We start from the raw sequence: 25,781 nt of genomic DNA, 5'->3' as shown, positions 1-25,781 counted from the left end.
TTTTTTCGTTTGTCCTCTTCAGAGGAGGACAGAAGGGAACAGAAAACGGGAGAAAATTGATGGCGTTCATACTTCACTGAATGGGAAAAAATTTTTTTTTTTTTTTTCTCACCCTTGAACTCGCGTAATCCATGGACTTATTGCCTTAGAATCTAAACGGACATTATCTTTAGCGGTGTGACAATGGGTAGGAGATTCTCACTGGACAAAGAGGTTCCCGCACTCGACATCCATCAACAGCTCAAGGAAACGCTTAAGAACTTGATCCGCTAATTAGCTCGCATTAATTAAGTCGCGATGTCAGTAGAAAAAAAAAGAAAAACCTTCAAAGACAAAGAAAAATGGCGATTATTATCGTCCCAGTTAATTACGACTTAACTGTTGAGAATGAAAGAATAGAAACGTTTTCTAATTGTCAATTAACACAAACAATTTTTGATCGAGTTTTCCGATAATTGTCAAAAAAATATTTTTTTTTTGTTCAAAAGTAAAAGAATTATTAAGAAATTAATAACGTTAAGTTAAAAAAATTAATATCAATTTAAATAATTGATTTGATTTTTATAATTTTTTTTTAATTTCACTAAAATAATGTCTCAATTTTCGCATCGGATACGTGAAATTCCTCGATAATAATAATCTCATGGGGAATTATAATAGACTAATTAAATTTTAAGTTTCTCCTCAAATATGCGTCCTTAATCAGTTTCTAATTTATTGGAACCACCGTGGAAATGAGTCGAAAAATGTGGAAAATTCGTGGAATGAAGGAGTTGACAACGATGATGATATGGCTTGAGGCGAATAAATGTGAGAAAAAAAAAAAATCATTTACATTCGCGGTGACATGGAATTTTTGAAAGGGGTGGGGTGGGGGAGAGTACCAAAAGATTGGTATACGCAGAACTTTATTACCATCGTTATTGAAGGGAAACTGAATATTTCAGAGAGTAAAAAATATCTGCGGTTCTCTTTTTTTTTCATCGAAGTAAAATGAGAACCAGAACCTTGTATAGCCGACAAAACTCTTATCGAGTTATCTCCTCTGATATAACACGATCGAGCCGCAATTTTTCTTGGGCTTTATGTTGAAGGGGCCCAAATAATATTTCTCATTCTTTTCTTGCACATCGTTTCCTTGTTCCCCATAGAATAAAACGTTTTGACAGAATTACTTTTTCATTTTGTCTCGATAATGCCATTTTTGCTCTTGACCAGAACTCAGGGAGAATTTTTTCAATTTGGTCTATACTAAAAAAAAAAAAAAAGTTATTACCGTGGATGTACCAGTTACTGTCCATGTCCCAGTTTCCGTCCATTTTACAAATATCTCGTATAGTAATTTAAATTATTTTTTAACAATAATTTATTCCTTTTGGCACACAATCGACTTATTAGTTTAAGTAAACAAAAAAAAGAAAATAATTTTTTTATAAATGTTATTTTGAAAATTAAACTGGACGGAAACTAGGTCTTAGGTGGACAGTAACTGGGACATCCACGGTAGATAAGAATTGTTTAAGATATAAAAGTGGGATAATTAAATTACGCAGATGAAGGTACTATTGAGTTATATAAATTTGAAAAATTTAAAGCTCTTTGCCACTGAAAAAATATCTTCTTGGCGCATATTTAAGAATATTTGCTATGCATTTTATTCTTACTGTTAGAATATAATATTCTTAACATAAGATAGAAACACTTTTTAAATTGAGAAATATTTTACATGAAAAAAGAAAATATTCTCAATTTAAGAAGTGTTTCTTATTTTAAAAATATTATATTCTAACTGTAAGAATAAAATCTTGTATTATATTAAGTTAACAAATTTCCAAAAGCGACACCGACACCGTGACCTCGACACCGTCCTTGGAAAATCTATTTTCACTTATTTTCAAGTAAATCAAAATACTTTGCCATATGCTTTTAGGAAATCTTACGTACTTTTTTTTGTAACATGTTTTTTCATTTTTAACCCGAAAAAGGGTTATTTTGCATTTTCATCCCAAAAAAGTTTTATTTTGCAATTTTAAGCAATTTTTTTACGGATTTTTGGATATATACCTTTAAAATTACTCTATTTTTAAAAAGTTACTTATAAACAATTTTTTTCAATTTTTTAACCCGAAAAAGGGTTATTTTGCATTTTCATCCCAAAAAAGTTTTATTTTGCAATTTTAAGCAATTTTTTTACGGATTTTTGGATATTTACCTTTAAAATTACTCTATTTTTAAAAAGTTACTTATAAACAATTTTTTTCAATTTTTTAACCCGAAAAAGGGTTATTTTGCATTTTCATCCCAAAATAGTTTTATTTTGCAATTTTATGCAATTTTTTTACGAATTTTTGGATATATACCTTTAAAATTACTCTATTATTAAAAAGTTACTTATAAACAATTTTTTTTGAATTTTTTAACCCGAAAAAGGGTTATTTTGCATTTTCATCCCAAAAAAAAGGTTATTTTGCAATTTTATGCAATTTTTTGGATATATACCTTAAAAATTACTCTATTTTTAAAAAGTTACTTATAAACAATTTTTTTCAATTTTTTAACCCGAAAAAGGGTTATTTTGCAATTTCATGCAATTTTTTACGAATTTTTGGATATATACCTTTAAAATTACTCTATTTTTAAAAAGTTACTTATAAACAATATTTTCAATTTTTTAATCCGAAAAAGGGTTATTTTGCATTTTCATCCCAAAAAATGGTTATTTTGCAATTTCATGCAATTTTTTTTACGAATTTTTGGATATATACCTTTAAAATTTTATACAATATTAATAATATATTAATTTAAAACATAAATTATATATATATATAATATACATAAACTACAATAAGTAAACAACAATAAGTACAACTATAACCGAGAGAGGAATACATCGCTAGTGTACAAATATTCTTAAATAGGCGCCAAGATATTCTTATAAATTTAAAATTACTTATAAAAAAAAAATTATAAGACTTTAAAATATTTGTCTGACTAAAACTGACGTACTCTACTGAAATTATTGTTAAAAGGATTTAATAAATGTCTACAAGAAAAAATTTAATATTTTTTGTCTAATTGAAACTGTCTTTTACTACTTATAACTAAGTTACATTAGTTTCTGTATTAGTAAAAATGTTAACTAATTAAAATTAGTGACTTCCGTTTTGCTTTTGAATTAGTTAAATTTTACTAATAGTAAACAATTTTTTTTCAACTATTAAATTAGTAAAATTTAAGTAACTCAAAAGCAAAACGGGAGTCACTAATTCTAATTAGTTAAAATTTTTACTAATTTGAAATTAAGAGAGTATTAATAAACGAGATTATTAGCTAAATTATGATATTGATTTTGTTTAAAGTGATTAGTAACGATCTAGATTAGTAGTGATCTAGATTAGTAGTGATCTAGATTAGTAGTGATCTAGATTAGTAGTGATCTAGATTAGTAGTGATCTAGATTAGTAGTGATCTAGATTAGTAGTGATCTAGATTAGTAGTGATCTAGATTAGTAGTGATCTAGATTAGTAGTGATCTAGATTAGTAGTGATCTAGATTAGTAGTGATCTAGATTAGTAGTGATCTAGATTAGTAGTGATCTAGATTAGTAGTGATCTAGATTAGTAGTGATCTAGATTAGTAGTGATCTAGATTAGTAGTGATCTAGAATAGTAGTGATCTAGATTAGTAGTGATCTAGATTAGTAGTGATCTAGATTAGTAGTGATTTAGATTTAGTGAAATAAATCACGATCTAGGGGTTCTTATTCAAAATTTTATTTTACAAATTGTAGACAATTTTTTTTTTTTTTTAACACGTTGTTAGTATACGATACTGGTTGTTAAGGAAAGTGAAAATTATGGTTGACCTTTTTCATTCCTAGGCGTCTACATAACTGCTATTATGGCCTTTATTATACCCGCCATTACACTTTCTCACCTTAAGCTTCATTTTCAGGAATTTAATCGCAAACAGTCTGAAGTAATGATTATTATTAAAGTAGTAATTGTAAGTTCTCGTGTCGTTATTCTCCAAAAGTAACTTGAAGAAAGTTAAAAAACTTTATTTAATTTTGTCCTAGCTTTTATTTTATTTGTTGAAAAAATAATGTCCAATAGTTATATTTTTTCTACATTTCTTTTTCTTTGTTTGTATAATATTTTCGTATTAATTTTTTCTTTTTTTTTGTATTCATAAAATCATCGTATTGAAAATTGTTTATTTGTTAGTAGGAATTTAATTAATGAACACTAAAATAACCAAGGTGAAAATGCATCAACTTTCTCACTACATTTGATAAAAGCGTATGTTTATTTAGTTAGGGGGAGAGAGAGAGAGAGAGAATGGAAATGAATTCAGTGAACTGCAGTGAAATATCGTGACAATAGTCGGACCGAAACTCATAGTTCACTTGTTCGTTGAATTTTTTTCAAAGCTGTTATATTTACACAAGTCGCGAAAACCATTTTATAAAATTTTCAAACTCAGAAGAAATATTTACGTTGGTAATTTTTCTAACGGTAATAAAATTGGATTTTTTTTTCCCCCCCCAATAAAAATAAATTTGTATATTTAGACATCAATTGGTTATTTATCTAGTCATGAAATTTTATGAGTGTTAAATTTCTTTTTTCCAAAGTTATATTTTCGATTCTATAGAGGCGAAAAATTGGATCATACACTTAGAAAAAAATCCGTTTGAAGCAACCAAATTTTGGTTGCATAAACCAAACGTTTATTTAGCTCAATCAAATTTTTTCTTTGTTCAAAAAATTTATTAAAATAAACCAAATAGTTATTTAGATCAAATAAATATTTATATTTGAATTAAACAAATTTTGTTTGAACTAACCAAAAAATTGGGTAAATATAAAAAAAAATGGTACATTTGGTTCAAACATAAAAATGGAATTTATTTTTTTCTTTAATTGACATTTTTTTTTCTTTTTGGGGAGGGGGAAGAAGGAAAAAGTCTTCATTTGCCTGTCAACAGGGAATGAGTTTAATGTCTGTTCTTTGGATCGAAGTGAGACTCTAAGGATATAGCAGGACTAGTACGTGATTCGAGACTTTATCCCTGGGCTGAGACGCCAATCGTCGCGTCTTCACTGAGATTTATTGCACCGTAGCTTAAGCCAGACACGAGCAATTTACATTCTCGTCTACGTGCGCGTTCCTTCGTCGTACTTTGTCGATATACGAACCATGATCTTGAAGAATTTAAGTTTGAGGTTTTCCACCTACTTGCAATATTAGCGGGTCAAATTTCCTTCCATTTTTTTAAAAAAGTAAAGTTAAAAAGTATTTTTTTATATGAGAATTTATTACACATGTATTTTAGTTTTTTAATTTTTTTTTTAAATAATTAAATATAAGTAGTTACACTTATAGAGGGATTAATGCATTTACTCAAGTGTTATAATGATATGAATTTAAAAAAAAAAAAAAGAAATTTTTTTCCCTTAGTGTTCTATTGCTCTTATAGTATTTGAGTGAAGGTTATTCAGGCATGATTGTCTGCTCCCTTGCCTGCCTATTAAAGTAATTTTGGTTGCCATCGGAAAAAGCTCCGGACAATGCGTGTCAGAGGTCTATAAGAATCGACCTCTGCAATTATTGTCCCTGCAATTGTCGCTCTCTTGCTCTGGAGAGATTTTTCGTTCGATAGAGACAGTATATTGCTTGCCTCAACTCTCGTAGCTACTCATCAAAAAAAATTTAATTATTCCAATTTTCTCTTTCTGCAAAAATTAAATTGATAAAAACTAGTGATATTAGGGGGTTGATTTATAATACTTTTTATTGTATTAACATTTGCTTTGTTTTATTTTTAATTATTGTAAGTTAAGTATTTTTCTTTTTAAAAGAATTTTTTTTTAATCGCATGAATTTCCGATAAAAAAAAAGGTTCACGGAAAAAAATCTTTATCTGAATATGATATGTTTCACTAGAATAGCAAAAATTTTTGCATTTTAGTGAACATGGATGTTTCTAATGAAAATTTTTTTCCATGTTTTTGAAATTTACGATTGACGAATTTATATTTGTTCGAAATTGCTAACGATTGAAAAACAATTGACAAGATTTTGGCGCGAATTTGAAAATTAACAAATTAGAAATTATCATCAAAAATTGTGATTGGTTAATTTTTTAAATTCGCACCGAAATCTTGTCGATTGTTTTTCGGTCATTTGCAATTTCGGACAATTCGATCAAATAAAAATTCGGACAAATAAAGATTCGGTGTATTTGAAATTTTGGCATTAAAAAATTCAAATTAGTTCAAATTCTAGAATTTTGGTAATTTGTTAAAATATTTTGTGATTTTTATGGAAAATTCATGCGTTACTTTATTTCAAAAAGAAATTAATTTACTTATATATATATAATATATATCTACCTATATTACAAAAAGATATCGCCGCCAACGCCGCCGCCGCCGCTGTTCCAAGACTCTGAATATAGCCGCAAGTCAAGAGAAGGGGGGGGGGTAGAAGAAAGGGGAGGGGGGGACTTGAGGCTATATTCAGAGTCTTGAAACGATCTTAACCTTTAAATTTAGGGTTGGGGGAGGGGAAGAGAGGAGGGGGGATGGGAGTTGGCGCGCGAAGCCGCTGTTCCAAGACTCTGATTATAGCCGCAAGTCCCCCCCCCCTTCTCTCGACTTGCGGCTATATTCAGAGTCTTGAAACGATCTTAACCTTTAAATTTAGGGTGGGGGAGGGGAAGAGAGGAGGGGGGATGGGGGTTGGCGCGCGAAGCGCGCAGGGGGCATAGCCCCCTAGTATATATATATATCTTCCTATATTACAAAAAGATATCGCCGCCGCCGCTGTTTCAAGAATTCTTGACCTAGGAGAAGGGAGTCCCCCTCCTAAATTTTGAGGTTATGTTCGTTTCAAGGCTCTGAATGTAGCCGCAAGTCCCCTCCCCCGCCAGAAATGACCTAAATTTTGAGGTTATGTTCGTTTCAAGGCTCTGAATATAGCCGCAAGTCCCCCCTCCCTCCTCTCATTTCCCCTCCTCCGCCAAAAATGACCTAAATTTTGAGGTTATGTTTGTTTTAAGACTCTAAATAAAGCAGTAAGTCCTTCCCCCTTCCCTCATCTCTCTCTGTATTTCCCGCCAAAAATGCCATAAATTTTAAGGTTATGTAAATTTCAAGACTTTCAATATAGCCGCAAGTGAAGGTGGAGTTTCCGCCAAAAATGACTTGAATTTAAAGGTTATGTTCGTTTCAAGACTTTTTAATAATTTATTGGTTTTTAGGCAATTTCATTGAAATTATTTTTAAAAATAATTTCTTAATGTCGATTTTAATTTATTTAATTATTTATTTATTATTAATTTAATTAATTTAATTAATTAAAATTTAATAATTTTAATTTTAATAATATTTATTCAGATTTCAATGAATTTGTAATAATAATTTTTTGAAATAGGTGGTTCATTGGGAAAAATAAGATCAATGGAAAATTAAAAAAAAATGATTAAAATAAGGGGGTTGGCGCGCAGGGGGGCGTAGCCCCTCTAGTATATATATATATATAATTGAGATGTAAAATTAAAAGAAATGTAAAAATTTGAAAATTATCCAGAGTTATGGGTCATGAGATGAAAAAATTACTTTGCTGTGACGTTTAGCATATTCATATACCTCGTCTATCTATAGTTTTCCGGTGTCTGACCACGGCCTCGCAACCTTTACATATTCATAAACCAACAGTTAGTAGGTAAAGGGGTTGTAGAATGAGAGAGGGGATTAAGTGTCATGAAAAAAAGTATAAAATTGCAGAAAAACGAGCATATATAAAGTTTTTTTTTTTTTTCTATTTTTTTCCATATAAAAGTGAAAACTAGCTCAATTTTAGCACGGCTTTACGATCCGCATATACGTTGTGCAACATTTTAAAATTTCAATTTTCTTAAGTGAAAATTTACATTACGATTTAAAAATAAGGACAATTTTTGTAATAAAACGTATATACTGTGTGAGAAGCAGTGAGATTTCACGGAATTTAGCAACTGAAATACTTCAGTAAAATTTCTAATAAAATTCAGTCATATTTTACTGAAAATTAGTAGAATTTTTTACTGATTGAAACAGTCAAATGTGCATTATCATTAATTGGTAATACAGATTTGACTGTTTCAATCAGTAAAGAAATCTATTAATTTTCAGTGAAAACTGAATTTCAGTGTAAATCTTACTGAAATGATTTAATTGCTAAATTCCAATTATTTCACAGAAAATTAAAAGGCATTAAAATAAGCTGCAACGCTTATTATTTTTATCTAATTTTGCTTATTTTAATACCAATGGATAAATACCAATTTAATACCATGGATTAAAATAAGAAAAATTGGATTAAAATAATAAGCGTTGCAGCTTATTTTAATGCCTTTTAATTTTCTGTGTTCGTGAGATCTCAGTGATTCCTTAGAGTATTTTTTTTTTTTTGTTAAATAAAGTAGAAAATTAAAAATATCGAAAAGTAAATTTTTTTCGATTAAAGTAAATTTTATCGCACTTGAGTGATTTATTTTTTTTTCCCGGAAAGAAGGGCATTTTGAGCACTTAGCACCTGTCGGCAGCATGTGGTTAACCCTAAAGTATAAGTGCATAACATCCTGTGGAGTATTTGCTTTTTCGTAAGGGGGTTGTTTATCTCTAGGAATATCCGGAAATGTGAAATTGAATAAAGTTGCTAGGGATATGTTAGAATCGACCACATCGGATATCGAGTGGAATGATATATTTGACAAGTTTCAGTATTGCTCGTGCATATTACATGCAAGGTTGGCGCGTATGTCTGACCATAGCTCCACTTGTTTCACTTATGTTTCGCTGCAAAAGCAGAATTCCGTATAGCATGACGTTTAGAGTATGAAAATTTATGTAAGAAACAATTTTCATTTTTTTATATTGTAAAATTTATAGAAGAAATTTACTTTTTAATATTCGTTTTATTTATATGATAGAAAAAAAGAAAATATTACAAATAAGAAAAAAGTTTTCATTCTAAGAAAATGAGAGATTGTGCAACAATTCGAAATCATCAATGTTTTATTATTATATATATATATATATATATATATATATATATATATACAGTTCCGAGAATAATTCCAGAATAGAGGAAACGGAACAGAAGGAAAACCACCTTCAACGTTTACTGCAATTCTTCTACTAAATTCATAATTCATAAGCTCTCGTAAAGACACAAAGAGGTAGAAGAAAAAACAAAAGTTGAAAAAAAAAGAAAAAGCAACGTAGGTTTAGTTGAAGATAGAAGCAACTTTTAAGAAGAAGAAAAAAAAAAAAAAAAGGTTTTAAGCTACATTGCGACCAATTCGGTAACAATATCCTTTAAACCGTTTCACCAACCACTTTTATCTGCCTTCTACTCAGTGTCCCGGACAACACTATCCTCTCTTTTTCTCTTTTTTTTTTCCTGCACCTCTTTAAAAGACAATAATCAATGAGAAATACTTTCAAATAGCGGATTTTCGCTACTTTTCAGAAAGAGGAAAGTAACAGAAGCTTCTATACGAATGTTTGTGATCGACAGTAAAAGACGTGGGATACGGGTGGGGAAAACGGAAAATAGAGAGAGGGGGGGGTGGGTGGGTGGGTTAGAGGAAGAGATCGAGAAAAAGGGTGGGTTGTACGTAAAAGTTTAATGTCGAGCGTAAACCCGTCTGCGACAGGAAGGGTCGAAAAGTGGGCGGGGGTGCAAACTTTAGCCCACATTTCGTCGAGCCTCTACTTCGTAAATCGAGCTCTGAAGCTACTTTTATCGAGGAAATCGCTCTTACCCCTTTTCTTCTTTCATTCACCCCCTTCACTTTCTACAAGCCCTTACACGCACTTATCCTTTTTTTTTCTTGTTTTTTCGTTTTCGTTTTTTTTTTTCAATACTTTCTTAACGACTTTTTTTTTTACATATCGAGAAGCTTATTGTAAGAACTCGATTCTGTCATATAATAATTTATACTATATAATAAAATACTCTAAAAATGAAAAAGAATTTTTCCCTATTTAATTAAAAGGCATTAAAATAAGCTGCAACGCTTATTATTTTAATCCAATTTTGCTTATTTTAATATACCAAAATGGATTAAAATAAGCAAAATTGGATTAAAATAATAAGCGTTGCAACTTCTTTTAATTTTCTGTGAAAAATTGATTACTGAGCCAGTACTGGCACGATACTAGTACCAGTACAATGCCAGCACAGAAAAACGTGTAGATTGAAATTAGGAATACAGTGGAATCCGCTTAGTATGACTTCGCTTACAATGACCAACCGGTTATTATGTCGCACTTATAACAATATGTTTGGTCTGTGTATAAACTATATAGAATTTAGTCCGTTTATAATGACATCGGTTATAATGATAAACCGCTTACATTGACGTAGTTTTAAGTAAATCAATCAATTTATAATGACGAATTTCAATTAACAGTTGTATTTATTTTCGATATTTCTCTATTGTCTAGCATCACACTTAGCGTTTTATGAAACTGTTTTGATCCGTAGTTTTAAATTGTTAGTGATATTGTGAACAGTTTTAGTGAATTTGCTCTGAAAATGGCTTCACATCGAAAAGCTTTCACGATAGAAGAAAAAGGTGCAATTATCTGCAGGCTAGAAAACGGAGAATCAAATTCGTCGTTGGCCAAAGAATTTGGGGTTGGACATTCAACAATATCAATGATTAACAAAAACAAAACAAAAATTAAAAAAATCTTTTAATTCTAATGTATTGAAGTCGAAGAGACTTCGCAAGTGTACACGAGAAAATGTCGATAAGGCTTTAGTGCAGTGATTTAAACAAATAAGAAACCAAGGAATATATTTTTTAAACATTAATAAATAATAATATCGAATAATAAATAATATTATTTGCAATTTAGACAAAGAAACAAATAAACAAAGAATGCCTGATGCTGTAAATACTTCTTATTTTTACTGTGTTTTTATTTCATTTGCTTATAATGACGTCCGGTTAGTATGACCAAATTTTCATTCCCCTTCAATGTCATTATAACCGGATTCTACTGTATATTCTTGGTGTCTATTTAAGGATATTTATAAAAATAATATATATATATATATACACTTATTTAAATTTAGACAGTACTATCATTGAAAATTTTTAAAAAATATAACAGATTTTGTATTCGTGTACTTTTAAATTAAACATGACAATTGAAATAAAAAAATTTCACTTTTTATTCGTCAAGCTTGACATGGTAAGAGATAAAATTTCTTATATATATGTATACAATCTCTCGTCAAACAAGTGTGGCATAAACATACATGTTTAAATCCAACAATCTTATTTCTCACCGTGTACGAAATGCCACAACCATTTTACTCTTCCAAGTAACTTAGCAGATAAGATTTTGTGATTGAGATTTCATGTGTAGTTCAGGCAAAGAAGGAGAAAGGGGGGGGGGTAGGAAATTCTGTCTCTCTCTCTCTCTCTCTCTTTCTCTCTCTCTTGAGATTACTAACCTCGAGTGCCAACGTCAGGGACACTTTAGCGGTTTAACGAGATGGTCCCGTCAGTACTGATCTACGTTTAGATATTTTTCCCATCACTTTACCAATGTTCACTTCAACCTTATACCAAAAACACCCTTTTGCCTCTTCCCCCTCCCCCCCCTGCGTATATTTCAGAGGCTCAAAGTCAGAGCATATTTTTCTTGAAATTTGTCGCGATTATCTGTCCACAGGGATCTACCCTCTAGTTATAATTCTCGACTAGAGAAACTGTAAGTTTTCCTACCCTTTGACCCCTTATGACCCCCCCTCCCCCTCCTTTCTCTTTTTAGTATCCTCCCTACAATCCTTCTCGCTCCCCCAAGGCTGATATGAACGTTTAAATACTAAGTTGAGCTCCTAGAAACTCGTTGTGTCTGCCCAGAGGGGTTAAAATCAAGGAAGATTTGTGATTGAGGGGTGAGTCGTGTTCTTCGCACCCGTATAAGGAGAGACGGACGCGATTTTGCCCAGGAACTAAGGGAATTGGAGGGGGTGGGGGGGGGGAGGATGGTATAAGGGAATCACGTGGGCGCGATTTAGGGGTGAATTTCGTGCCGGATATCTAGCAGCGTGTCGCTTGTCAAGAAGGGTGTCTGCGGCATATATTCGAGTGCACATAGAGCACTTAAGGGACTCTCGATAAAGACTTAGCCAACGGAAGGCGATTTGATGCTACTGATTTTTATCGTTTATATATGGGGGGGGGTCTTGATTTTAAGGAGTTTTTTTTCTGGTACGGATTAGAAAAATGATTGCGTTTAGCACAGATGATTTTTTTTAGATATGAGATACGTTAGAAGATATAGGTAAAAAGAAATGTACTACGATTAGGAGATGATAAATAAGAGAGGTTTTTTTTTATCTTGATACCTCTTGATTTTATGTTTCAAATAATGGTATCATTTTTGGGATGTTTAAACATTAGGTTATCATCCAGTTGAGGGGAGTGCCTTATTTGTCGAATATTTCTGATATAAGGGATGAGAGGATGGTTGAATGTTTTTTGAAACCACTTATCTGTCTGACTATAACCGATTTTTACTACTTATATTCAAATTGGAAGTTATTACTGAGGCGCTATTCTGTAAGTTGACTGTATACTTTCACTTCACTTTCATTATCAGTTTTACTTGCCAAGTTGTAGTGAAGTGAAATTTATTAAGTTTCAATTTATAAATTTTTAAAAAGCATTAAAATTAAAGAAAATATCTTTTGAAATGAAAAAAAAAGAAACATCATTATCGTGTCGGAAAATTAGAGTTCTTTTGAAAAAGCATCAATTCTATTGGAAAATACTGAGACATGAAATAGGTCAGTGAAATCAAGGCCGAGTTTTTCATTATTTCGAATATTTCTAGCTTTCTACTTTCATGAGAATGATAGGCGACGGATGAAGGCAACAGTATCATTCATTCCTTTTAGCCTTAGGGTGTGACTCAATGAAAATGTAGACCTCTTTAATTTTACCCGATGCATGAGTGAACTTCTAAGGGAATTTTTTTTTTTTTTTACAAAACTTTTGCTACATAAATCCGTTGATTTCTATAATTACAAAAATTATATTGCCTTCATTATGTAATAATTATTATAAAAGTATAATTAAAAAAAAAGTAAATTAATTTATTTAAAATTTATTCTTTATTACCAGTTCATTTCAACAAAATGAAATGTTTATATCAGGACTTTTTTTTTTTTTGTTTATTGACTTTCATAAAATAGAGTGCCATTGGTTTTTCTTTTTTTTTTTTTACTCGGAATTTTGTCGCTTTTAATTTGAAAGAATGACTATTGAAGTTTTACATTTCACACCTGACTCGAATTTTTTGGGAATAAATACCACAACTGTATATTTCACATATACAATAACAAAAGAGAGAAGGGGAGAGAGAGAAAAAAAAAAGAACCAAGTGAGCGACATTAAATTGTACGTGATGTGATTGGTAAGGTTTTCCAAAAAACGATTCTCAATAACAATACCTTATCAGGTAATGAAATCAATGAATTTTATTTTCAAATAGAATTTTCCATTTTGCCAGAAAATGAAATCACGTTCAGGCAATTTAGTGTATAACCCCCCTCCCCCCTCTTTTTTTATATGCGAAAAATTAATTTTAATTTATTATATAAAAAAAAAAACAATTGCAAAAATTTTGATTTATCAAAAAATTATATATTTGTTTAAAGACTACTATTTGCAAAAGAAAAAAATAAAAAAAATATTGTTAAGCGATGTGAAATATATTTCTTTGATAGAGAAATAATTGCCATTCAGAGTTTGCAAAATGTGACTCTGAAAATGAAATTCAACGAATCTGTTATAGGTTAGGTCAGTGCGCTGACCACTGATATTCAGTGACATCGATTTTTGCGTTATGAACTTGTTCCGGTTATAATTCCATAAAAGCAATCGTAAAGGTTCAATCTGTTTCGACTGAGTTCTCTCTTTTTTTTCTCCCTCTCCCCTTCCAACATTTAAATTTAAAATTTATCCACTGGGATTATGAACCTAGAGTGAGGGGGGTATGGTAGCTGAAAAATTGATTCGATTGTTCGAGCGCAAACAAAAATATTCGGCTGGCCAAATACCAGAATATAACGATTCCAGCTTCTATATTATTCTTTTATATTTCTTTTTTCTTTTATCTCTTATTTTTTTTTTATTATTCGTTTTTACCAATCATCCACGGCTTTTTCTACTATTATATTCTGTAATTCCTTTTTTATTTTTAAACAGATGTTTCTTAGAATTATTTTATTAACTAGCGATGTATTCCTCGCTCGCTAACGCTCGCTCAGTTAAAATTGTACTTATTGTTGTTTACTTATTGTAGTTTATGTATATTATATATATATAATTTATGTTTTAAATTAATATCTTATTAATATTGTATAAAATTTATCTTAAAATTAAAAAAAGATGTTACATAAAAATAGTTTGTAAGATTTTCTAAAAGCATATATGCAAAGTATTTTGATTTATTTGAAAATAATTGAAAATAGATTTTTCAAGGACGGTGTCGAGGTCACGGTGTCGTTTTTCGAAATTTGTTAACTTAATATAATAGAAGATGTTTCGTTTTAAATTAAGAAATGTTAAAATTATTCAGTTAAAAACATTTGATTTTAATGACACTTAAAATTAGACACAATATTATAAGTTACTAACTAAAAATTGAAAAAACAACAATCAATAATAAAAAATAATAATAAAAAATTGAAAAAATCAAAAAATTCTTTAAAAATTGCAAAATAACCCTTTTTCGGGATAAAATTGCAAAATAACCCTTTTTCGGGTTAAAATTGAAAAATAACCCTTTTTCGGGTTAAAATTGAAAAAAGATGTTACATAAAAATAGTTTCTAAGATTTTCTAAAAGTATATATGCAAAGTATTTTGATTTATTTGAAAATAATTGAAAATAGATTTTTCAAGGACGGTGTCGTTTTTCGAAATTTGTTAATATATTAAGTTAAAAACATTTGATTTTAATGACACTTAAAATTAGACACAATATTATAGGTTACTAACTAAAAATTGAAAAAACAACAATAAATAATAAAAAATAATAATAAAAAATTGAACAAATTGAAAAATTCTTAAAAAAATTGCAAAATAACCCTTTTTCGGGATAAAATTGCAAAATAACCCTTTTTCGGGTTAAAATTGAAAAAAGATGTTACATAAAAATAGTTTGTAAGATTTTCTAAAAGCATATATGCAAAGTATTTTGATTTATTTGAAAATAATTGAAAATAGATTTTTCAAGGACGGTGTCGAGGTCACGGGGTCGGTGTCGTTTTTCGAAATTTGTTAACTTAATATAATAGAAGATTTTGAAATAGAAAAAGTTGCCGTAATAATTCATGTCAATATTGCAAATATTGCATGGCCATGTTGAGGCAATATTGCTGCAACATTCATTATGTCCTGCGGGAATATTGCACAGCAATATTTAGGCAAGATTGGGGGAGCAATGTTAGCTCAATATTGCCACTAAATATTGATGTGCAATATTCCCGTAGGGCAAAATGAATGTTGCAGCAATATTGCCTCAACATTGCCGTGCAATATTCGCAATATTGACATAAAAAATATTGTGGAAATTTGGGTGCTTTTTTTACATTTTATTTATTTAGAATATTTTTTTAACATTTTTTTTTTTTTAAAGAGAGGAAAAAAAAAGAAATTTTCATTAAAGTGACATTTTACGAGAGGATTTTTGAGCTTTACTTTTAAATGAGCTAGACAACAGACTCTTGGAAGGTAAAACAAGACAGAGCGTTGATATAACTCTTAATCGAGAGTTGCACTTTCGACCCTTTGTTGTATACGAAAGTAGAAGTGCGAGGTGAATTAATATTAATTAGGCCACAGGGGGGGCGTTATTATCAAATCAGCAAGTGGCTTGGAGTGTCTAGAAATACTAGAATGTTAACAAAAGTAGCGAAGGTAGGAATAAAGCATAAACACATTCCATGACTTCACACGAGTGTTGTATATATATATCATCTCTATAATACAAGTTTAGTGCTATACTCGAAAATGTCTGCAATTTTGACGAATGTTTCTCCAACAAAATTTTCATGAATTTCGGTTTTCTATTTGAATTTCCAACCAAGGGGAAAAGAAATATATTTACAAAAAAATAAATTCAAGCAAATATATTACGAAAACAAAAAATAAATTATTATTCTAATGAGAAAGTTTGAAAAAAAAATTATTGGGGAAGGAAAATAACCGAAATAATTGGCCATTATCGATATATATATATATATATATCCGGCAAAATGGGTAATTTTCGAGTTTTGTGTTTACAGTGTTTCGCAATTTCGATTTAAAGTTTGTCTCTCATTTTCGCGGGCTTTGCATTGGTATTAAAAGTTGGGTTTGAAACTCGGTTTATATAAAAGAACGGCAATAATGGGATGAAGTTTTCACATTCGCGTTTCCACGCACGAACCTTGGAGAAAATCAGAAGTCGATCGAGATGCGAGATACGATCTCACCTTTCCCACGAGAACCAGTGATTTTCCTTTCGCTTTCCTTCCATTTCCTGTCCTTTTCTTTCTTTATTCCTTTACCTTCTTTATTTTCTTTTCTCTCTCTCTCTCTCTCTCTCTCTCTCTCTCTCTCGCTCTCTTTTTTTCTCTCTCACTCTCTCTCTTTCTTTCTCCCTGTATCGGCTGATCTTCAAGACTGAATTCTGCTTCGACACGGCGCGACACGGCAATCTGAAAAATTACGATTTTATTCATGAAGCCTATCTGCTGAGATCGATCCTAAAAAGGAAGGACTCGACGAGCAAGCGGAGCGTTTGGACGATTCAATCTCAATCCGTTTTAAATTCAAACTATACCTTCAAAGCAGCCCCCAAAGTCATTTTTCACGGAAAAAACGATTTTCCGTCAAATACGCGAATCGCAGTGCAGTCATCAATGTTGTATATATGTATATATATATATATATATATAAAAAGCCGCTTTTGGACTGTGCTCGCGTTTCTGGTCTGTATTCACAAATTAAAGCTCGGTTACTTTTTTTTTCATTCATTTATTTATCGTATTGGATTTCAAAGGATTTTCCCTGATTTGTGAAATTAGAAACAAAAAGTTGGGGGAAAAGAGCCTCGGCAAAAAGTGCCCCTTTTTCGTACCTCTAATTTTGAAACTTTTTTTATGCCAAATGGTTACATATCATGACCCAATAATCCCTGCAAAATTTCAAGATGAGCATGTGCCCCCTTTCCGAAAATGGCGGATTTTACTTTAGATGGTTTTGTAATTATTACATCTGGCCTTTGCAAGCTGAATTTAGCCTTAAATCTTGCCTTTATTTGTTATATTAGATCTGCCATTTTGAATTTTTAAAAACGGACATCATATTCGTAATCAGAGACCCCAAAAACCCCCGAGTAACAAGTTTTAAGTCAATTGGATCGATTTTCAAAAATGTCGTCCGCCATATTGGATCCGCCATTTTGAATTTTTAAAAACGGACATCATATTCGTAATCAGCAGATGAAAATCTTAAGGGAACCATTTGGTCTGATTTTTTTTAATATTATTATTCGATTATATTGCATATTCTAATTTTGGACATGGCCCCCTTTGACCCCCTGTATTTCGGAAAGGGGGCACATGCTCATCTTGAAATTTTGCAGGGATTATTTGGTCATCATATGTAACCATTTGGCATAAAAAAAGTTTCAAAATTCGAGGTACGAAAAAGGGGCATTTATTGCATGGGGCTTGCCGAGGCTCTTTGTTTTTTTCTTTTTGACGTTATAAAATATTAATCTTGCGATTATCTTAAAATTATTAAAAAAAAAAAATAGAAAAATATTTAATTTAATGTATTTAAATATTTTGTTAAGTTGGAAAAATTGAATTCATTCTGACTGCAAATTATTTTTAAATTACAAGAATTCGAATTGTCTGACTGTAACTGATTTTTACTACTGAAATAAAGAGATTAAACGAATTTAAAGCGCTTCGCGTCTGACTAAATTTGATTTTGACTACTTATTCTCAGATTGGAAAAAATCGATGTCTGACTGAAACTGATTTTTACTACTAAAATAAATATTAATTGAATTTGAAACGTTCTGTTCTGAATTTTACTATTATTTCTGAGAGTTTATCATGTCTGACTATAATCTACGTTTACTACTGAAACACTACAAAAATATAGAATGGGTCTGAATGAAGTTGATTTTTACTACTGAACGAATATTGAATGAAATATAAAAAATGAAGCAATCTAAATAAATTAAAATATTCTATTCGTCTAAAATTGACTTTCACAATTTTTTAAGAATTAGTAAAAGTCTTAACTAATTTGAATTAATGACACACTTTTTGCTTTTGAATTACTTAAATTTTACTAAAACTATTTAAGAATATATTTTATACTTAAATTCAGTATATATTATTCTTAAAATAAGTATATATTTTTTATTATTAGAAATATATTACTAGTATATATTCTTATTAAAATATATTTCTAATATTAAGAGTATATTTTTATTTTAAGAATAGTATATACTTAATTTAAGTATAAAATATTTTTAAATAGGCGCCAAGGAGATATACTTTTTAGATTTACGTTTTTTTTTCGATGTTATATTAGGAAATAAATTTTTTAAAAAGTTATTTTTTCTTAAAAAAAAAAAGAAAAGAAAAGAAAAATTGTTCTTTAACGATTTTGCCCATCTTGAATGTGTCTGCGTTAAGTCCTGTGAGTCATCATATAGCTGACTGATTTAGACAAAGTAACCGGAAATTTTGAAAGTAATTTTGCTTCTCGACACTTTGGCAAGATTCGTCATAAGCTACCAGCAGGTGGAATTTATCATCAGCTGTTACACCATTCTTCTTTTGCCGGCTCTGTTTCCAAAGCGGTACTTCTCTCTTGCAACATCTGCGCGAGGACTTGTCAGTTTATGACGAGCGTGCCGCGCCACGATTGTGAGGACGGATGGAAGATAGATAAGCAAAATGATGAATGCCATGTAGCATTTATCACACACCCTTAGGAAAAAAAAGTCACTATTTTCCAACATGTCCCCCTTTCTTTTATTTTTTTACGATTTTTTTTTTTCATTTTCTTTTATGTTCTTTATATATAGTTGAATTTTGGTGTTCACTATTGGAATTAATATATAATACAAAAAAGGGGGGGAAAAAAAATTGTAAAATATTATTTTACTTTGTTCGAAATAATTATAATAATTTTTAATAATAAAATATAATTATTAAAAATATATATAGATAAATATTTGCATGGTAAATAATGAATATATTTTTTTCTGTTTCAGGTGAGTTAAATTTACTTTCAATGCGAAGGAGGAGGAGGTTCATTTTTTCTTTATCTAATTTTAAGAGGATTTAGCATATACTTTTTTAAGATCGAGGTAAATTTTATAAATTGTTTTTCTGTTTATATACGGTGAAAAAAATTATGTACTAATTTTAGAAATAATTTTCTTGGCGTCTATATTTAAGAATATTTCCCATGTTCTTTATTCTTAGTTTGATATTATTAAAATGAGAAACAATTCTTAAATTAAGAATTTTTTTTTCTCTCTGTAGAATATTTAATTTAAGAATTGTTTCTCATTTTAAGAATATCTAACTAGGAATAAAATATGCGGATGGAAAATAATCTTAAATAGACGCCAAGAAGATATTCTTAAAATTAGAATATAATTTTTTCAGACTAAGACTACTAAGGCGTTTTATTGACTGTCAAATAGTAAATACTAAAATTAGTGAAACGCTTTCCGCAAAAATTATTTAATTCTACACTGAAAAAACGGTATTCTAGTTTTAAGATTATTTTCTTAAAAAAATATTCTTAAAAATATTCTTAAAATATTCTAGTTTTAAGAATGTTATATTCTTACATAAATATTCTTAATAATATTCTTAAGCAGATTCTAACTTTAAGAATATTTTCTATGTACTAAATCTTCTTCTTCTTCTTCTTCTTAAAACAAGAATATGCGCTAGAATTGACGTGCTGCTAGCTTGTTCGCGTCGCCATTGACTAACGAGTCGTCGTGCGCGTCGGAGTGTTTTTTTTTGACAATCATAGTGAAAAAAAAATATTATTGCGTTTCTTAATCTTATCTACGTAATTTAAGTTTTTGTGATCCCAAATTGAAAAAAATGTTCGACAATTGGTTAACATTGTCTTTAAGTATTAAAATTGTGTTCTTTTTTGAAAACTTTAAAAAAAAAAATATTTTTAAAATAAAAATGCTGTACTTTTTCTTTATTTGAAATTATGTATATTTTGGTTTAAAATTAAGTATTTACTATTCTTAAATTAAGTTTATAGTATTCTTAAAACTGCTAAAAGTATATTTCTTGATACAAGAAGAAAATATACTTATTTTAAGATTTTATTCTAAAAAAGTGATTCTAAGAAAATATTCTTAATATAAGAAGATTCTATTCTTAATTTAAGAATATATTCGTGGCGTCTATTTAAGTCTCGCATATTCTTAAAATAAGTTGAAAATTCTTAAAATTAGAATATCATTTTTTCGGTGTACACTGAAAAAATTTTGGTACTTAAGTATAGAAATTTTTCGTTTAGGGCAGCTGCTGAATCAAAATTTTTTTCAGTGTAAAAAAAAAATGAATTCCTATTCATACTATTTTCTGGACATTAAGGGTCCGATTTGTATCTCTCGTATTATTCTATATTACAATACGTAGTGAATAATTCATTCCCTCGCGACAACATGAATTTATATTAAAGCACACGCGTTCAGTACAGACTTAATACTTGACGTCAAAATAGGTCCTGTCTCCGCGGTTCTTGTGAACATGAAGAGAATGACAAAAATATTAACGAACCTTTCTTTATAAATAACTCCCTTTTGCTCTTTCTCTCTCTCTCTATATATATATATATATGTATTTATATATTAACATTCAAATCACTCTGAATTTTCATCATAGCATCACATTTCACATTCAAAATTCCCGACCATTCAACGATGGCAAAAGGAGTTGTTGATGGCATTTACCATGAATTCTACCATGCCTTATTACATGGGCTGTAGATCATCCGTCGACACTTATTGACTCTTAGCCTCGAATTGAAAAGTAGGCTTGCACACGCACCTAACTCCATTTATTATTCTCAGCCTGTACCATTACCTACCAGTGTTAGTCGGGACACACCAAGGGGTAAAAAAAAAAAAGGGATGAAAAATCGAGCCTAAATTTCCAGCAAACCCTTCGAGAGAACTTTGAAAAATAGACGAGAACTATATAGGGAAGGGAAAACTTATTGTTTTTTGCTCGCGAGTTTTTTTGACGTTGAACAAGTGATAATCCGTGTTATTTATTGCTTGGATATCGAGATTTTGGAAGATGAAGGAGGGAGTATGTAACTTTTTAAATAAAGTATTAATTTTTTTTTTTTTAAATTTTCTAAGTAGTGCGATGTTATTTTCTTTCTATAGAATATATCAACATTTTTCTCTAATTTTTACATTTATTAACTATAAAACTGTTTATTTTCATTTTTTTTTTTTTTTTTTTTAATAAAAAATGTAAATCAACTAATTAACTAACCAGAAAATATAAAGAGATGTGTGGGATTTACACAATTTAGGAATTTGGTTCGTTGATTTTGAAAATTTTGAACAAACACGAGACGAAACGTTTACTTTACCTTCAGGCTAAAATAAACTGCATTTCTACTTCCATGTGAAACTGTAAGTCCATGTTTGGAGGATTAGACTCGATTCACGAAACGTCACAAATTCCCTGAGAGAGCCACTTTTTCGGTTCTCGAATGGATTAACTTGGTTCTCGGGGAAATGTTGTAATTTCACTTTTGTCTAAATATCGTCATTCTCTCTTTTTTTTTGTTTGTTTTGTTTTAGGATTTTTTTCACAAAAATGAAAAATTTATTACGTATATTATTTATTACATCGTCCGACACGATTTTTCGCACACGAAAAAATCAATGATTTTTAGAAACTAGGATCAAAAAAAAGATACCCGTGTCTGGCCGTTTTGCTAGATCAGGTCATTTTTTGCTTTTAGGGGTAAAAACAACCCTTAATTGAAAGGTGATAGGAAATCTTGTACAAATAAATAATTTTTTATGAAACGTGTTATCTCGGGGTTTTTGGGGTCGCTGATTACGAATCTGATGTCAGATTTTCAAAATTCAAAATGGCGGATCCAATATGGCGGTCGAAATTTATAAAAATTCACCAATTCATTTGAAAGTTGTTATTTAGGGGTTTTTGGGGTCGCTGATTACGAATATGATGTCAGATTTTCAAAATTCAAAATGGCGGATTCAATATGGCGGTCGAAATTTATAAAAGTTCATCGAATTCACTTGAAACTTGTTACTTGAAGGTTTTTGGGGTCGCTGATAACGAATATGATGTCAGATTTTGAAAATTCAAAATGGCGGATCCAATATGACGGTCGAAATTTATAAATATTAATTATTTTTTATAAAACTTGGTGTCTAAGGGTTTTTGGGGTCGCTGATAATAACATAATAATAATAATAATAATAATAATAATAATAATATAATAACATTTATAAATTTCGACCACCATATTGGATCCGCCATTTTGAATTTTCAAAACCCGACATCAAATTCGTAATCAGCAACCCCATAAACCTTCAAGTAACAAGTTTCAAGTGAATTCGACGAACTTTTATAAATTTCAAACGCCATATTGAATCTGCCATTTTGAATTTTAAAAATCTGACTTTAGATTCGTACTCAGCGACCCCAAAAACCCCTAGACACCAAGTTTTTTAAAAAATAATTAATATTTATAAATTTCGACCGCCATATTGGATCCGCCATTTTGAATTTTGAAAATCTGACATCAGATTCGTAATCAGCAACCCCAAAAACCCCGAGATACCAGGTTTCATAAAAAATTATTTATTTGTACAAGATTTCCTATCACCATTCAATTAAGGGTTGTTTTTACCCCTAAAAGCAAAAAATGACCTGATCTAGCAAAACGGCTAGACACGGGTATCTTTTTTTTGGTCCTAGTTTCTGAAAATCATTGATTTTTTTGTGTGTGAAAAAAAAGTTGAATTTTGTCGGACGGTGTTATATTAGGTGGGACTTTTTTCTTCTGTAAGAAGGAATCTTTTTTCTTTTTTTCTCTCGTTACATAATCATTCGTGTTCATTGCTAAAAGGATAGAAAAAAAAAATTGTACTCATAAATTTTTAAAATGCGAATCTCATTTTCTATTCGGTTGGAAAGCAAAAAGCTTCTTATTCAAGGCTCGGACTTTAATTAAAATGCAAAGACCGTAAGCGCATCTGGGAGATTATTTTGGGCTTATTATAAGAGTTAGAAAATGCTTCTTTGCTTAAAAGTCTCTCTCCCTCTCTCTATCTGTTAGGAATTCTCTGTGACCGAAAGGATGGATAATAATTAGTTGAATTAATTATTGCGATCATTCCACAAAGTGAATTTTTTTTTTTTGTTGTTGTATATAATTCGAGTTAAATGACTGGTTTTATTTTTAGAATGAATAAAAAAAAGAAATTTTTTTTTTTCTACACTATTTGCACTTATTGAGCTTTCTTCTTCTTCTTGAAATGTGTGTTGAGAGTTCTCTTAGACAACTCTCGAGGAAAAATCGTAAAACTCTTCTCGAAGAAATAGTCAGAAAGGTAACTGTAGCAACAAATAAACACAAACAGACGGTCTATTTGAAGCACGTGCCCTTTGCCGTAAAAAGGTGAAAAAGTGCCTGGGGTTAAAAATAAATATGTTTGCAGGCTGGTATGGGCGTAAAAATCTCCTGCACTTAGAAGTCGTTTGCTTGGGGCGTTAAAAAAAGTTGCATTATCTGTACGTGTAGAAAAAAAAAATTATATGAACTTATTTTTGTAAATTCTGTATGAATTTTTTTTTTCAACTTATAATGTTCAAATGTATTTTTGAAAAAAAAAAATTTAATTTTTGATCTTATAAATAAAAAAATTTACCTTTTTTTTAAGTTTTCTTTTTTAATTTAAAATCGAAAATGTGTGATATTATTATATGATCAGTGAGACAAAACACATTTTTTTTCATTACTTAAAAAGTGTAATGCAATAATTTATTATTGAATCTAACTGATAAACTGTCTTGACATGACCCTCGTTGCTCGTAAATTGTTCCTTTTAGTCTACTCTTTCTACCCTAAAATTCAGTTGAGGACAAGCGCCAAAAATTGCCTTTGACCTTTGGCCAGTTTTCTTTTCAACGTGTGTCTTCCAGGGTGGCAAATCGATTGAATTTGGAAGAATAGACTTTAAATTACTTCTCTGTCCCATTTATACGATTATTCCTTTTTTTCTTTTACATTTCTCATCACATATGACATATAAATATATATATTTTGCTATACTTAATTAAACATTTTATTTTTATACTTTCAAAATTCATGATATCTAACAGTCAGGAAATTCAAGGACTTTCTTTTAATTTTCTATAATTTCTTGTGATTTAATAAGAATTATTCTTTATTCTGTACAATCTATTCTTTTTATAAAATTGTTTTTCTTTTTTGCAATTTCTAAAATTTATATTTACAAAATCGCGGATTAGACGAAATTAGGTCACAAAATTCGCGAAATTAGATTACCAATTCCGCGAAACTAGATTACGGAATTTGCGAAATTAGATCACAAATTCCGCGAAATTATGTCACGGATTCTGCAAAGTTTAGTCACAGATTCCGCGAAGAAAGGTCATAAATTCCGTGAAACTAGGTTATGGATTCGGTGAATTTAGATCACGGATTCCATGAACCTAGGTCACGAATTACGCAAAATTAGATCACGGATTCTGCGAAGTTAAGTTACAAATTCTGCAAATTTAGGTCACAGATTTTGAAAAGTTAGGTCACAGATTCTGCAAAGTTGGTCATACATTCAGCGAAACTAGGGTTACGGATTCCGTGAAATTAGATCACGGATTCTGCAAAGTTATGTCACGGAATACGCGAAATTAGATCACGGATTCAACGAAACAAGGTCATGGATTTTGCGAAGTTAGGTCACAGATTCCGCGAAGAAAGGTAATAAATTCCGCGAAACTAAGTTATGGATTCGGTGAATTTAGATCACGGATTCCATGAACATAGGTCACGAATTACGCAAAATTAAATCACGGATTCTGCGAAGTTAGGTCACAGATTCTGAAAAATTAGATCACAGATTCTGAAATGTTAGGTCACACATTCTGTAAAGTTGGTCATACATTCAGCGAAACTAGGTTACGGATTCCGCGAAATTAGATCACGGATTCAACGAAACTTGGTCACGGATTCTGCGAAGATAGTTCACTGATTCTGTAAAATAAGATCACGGATTCTGCAAAATTAGGTCACGAAATTCACGAAGAATTCTGCAAAGTTAGGTCACGGATTAGACGAAATTAGGTCACAAAATTCGCGAAATTAGATCACAGATTCCGCGAAGAAAGGTGATAAATTCCGCGAAACTAAGTTATGGATTCGGTGAATTTAGATCACGGATTCTATGAACCTAGGTCACGAATTAGTCAAAATTAGATCACGGATTCTGTGAAGTTAGGTCACAGATTCTCAAAAATTAGGTCACAGATTCTGAAATGTTAGGTCACACATTCTGTAAAGTTGGTCATACATTCCGCGAAACTAGGTTACGGATTCCGCGAAATTAGATCACGGATTCAAC

General features: G+C 30.3%; 2 protein-coding genes across 7 annotated transcripts in view; both read right to left on the bottom strand.

Annotated features, from left to right (window-relative positions):
* LOC127287131 (lambda-crystallin homolog) overlaps positions 1–15,114 on the bottom strand; it is an 87,686-nt gene extending 72,572 nt beyond the window's left edge. The window contains exon 1 of the mRNA XM_051313907.1: positions 15,102–15,114. The gene's annotated coding sequence lies outside the window, so the exon portion shown is untranslated. The remainder of the gene's footprint in view (positions 1–15,101) is intronic.
* Positions 1–25,781, bottom strand: part of LOC127287127 (kinesin-like protein GA13060) — a 375,235-nt gene that overhangs the window by 44,396 nt on the left and 305,058 nt on the right. The window lies entirely within an intron of this gene.

Source organism: Leptopilina boulardi, unplaced genomic scaffold (assembly GCF_019393585.1).
Source record: "Leptopilina boulardi isolate dan_hultmark-lab unplaced genomic scaffold, ZJU_Lbou_2.1 LbouV2_368, whole genome shotgun sequence".
In the NCBI taxonomy this organism is placed as follows: Eukaryota; Metazoa; Arthropoda; class Insecta; order Hymenoptera; family Figitidae; genus Leptopilina; species Leptopilina boulardi.
Note: the sequence above shows the minus strand (reverse complement) of the source record. Positions and strands in the feature narration are given on the sequence as shown.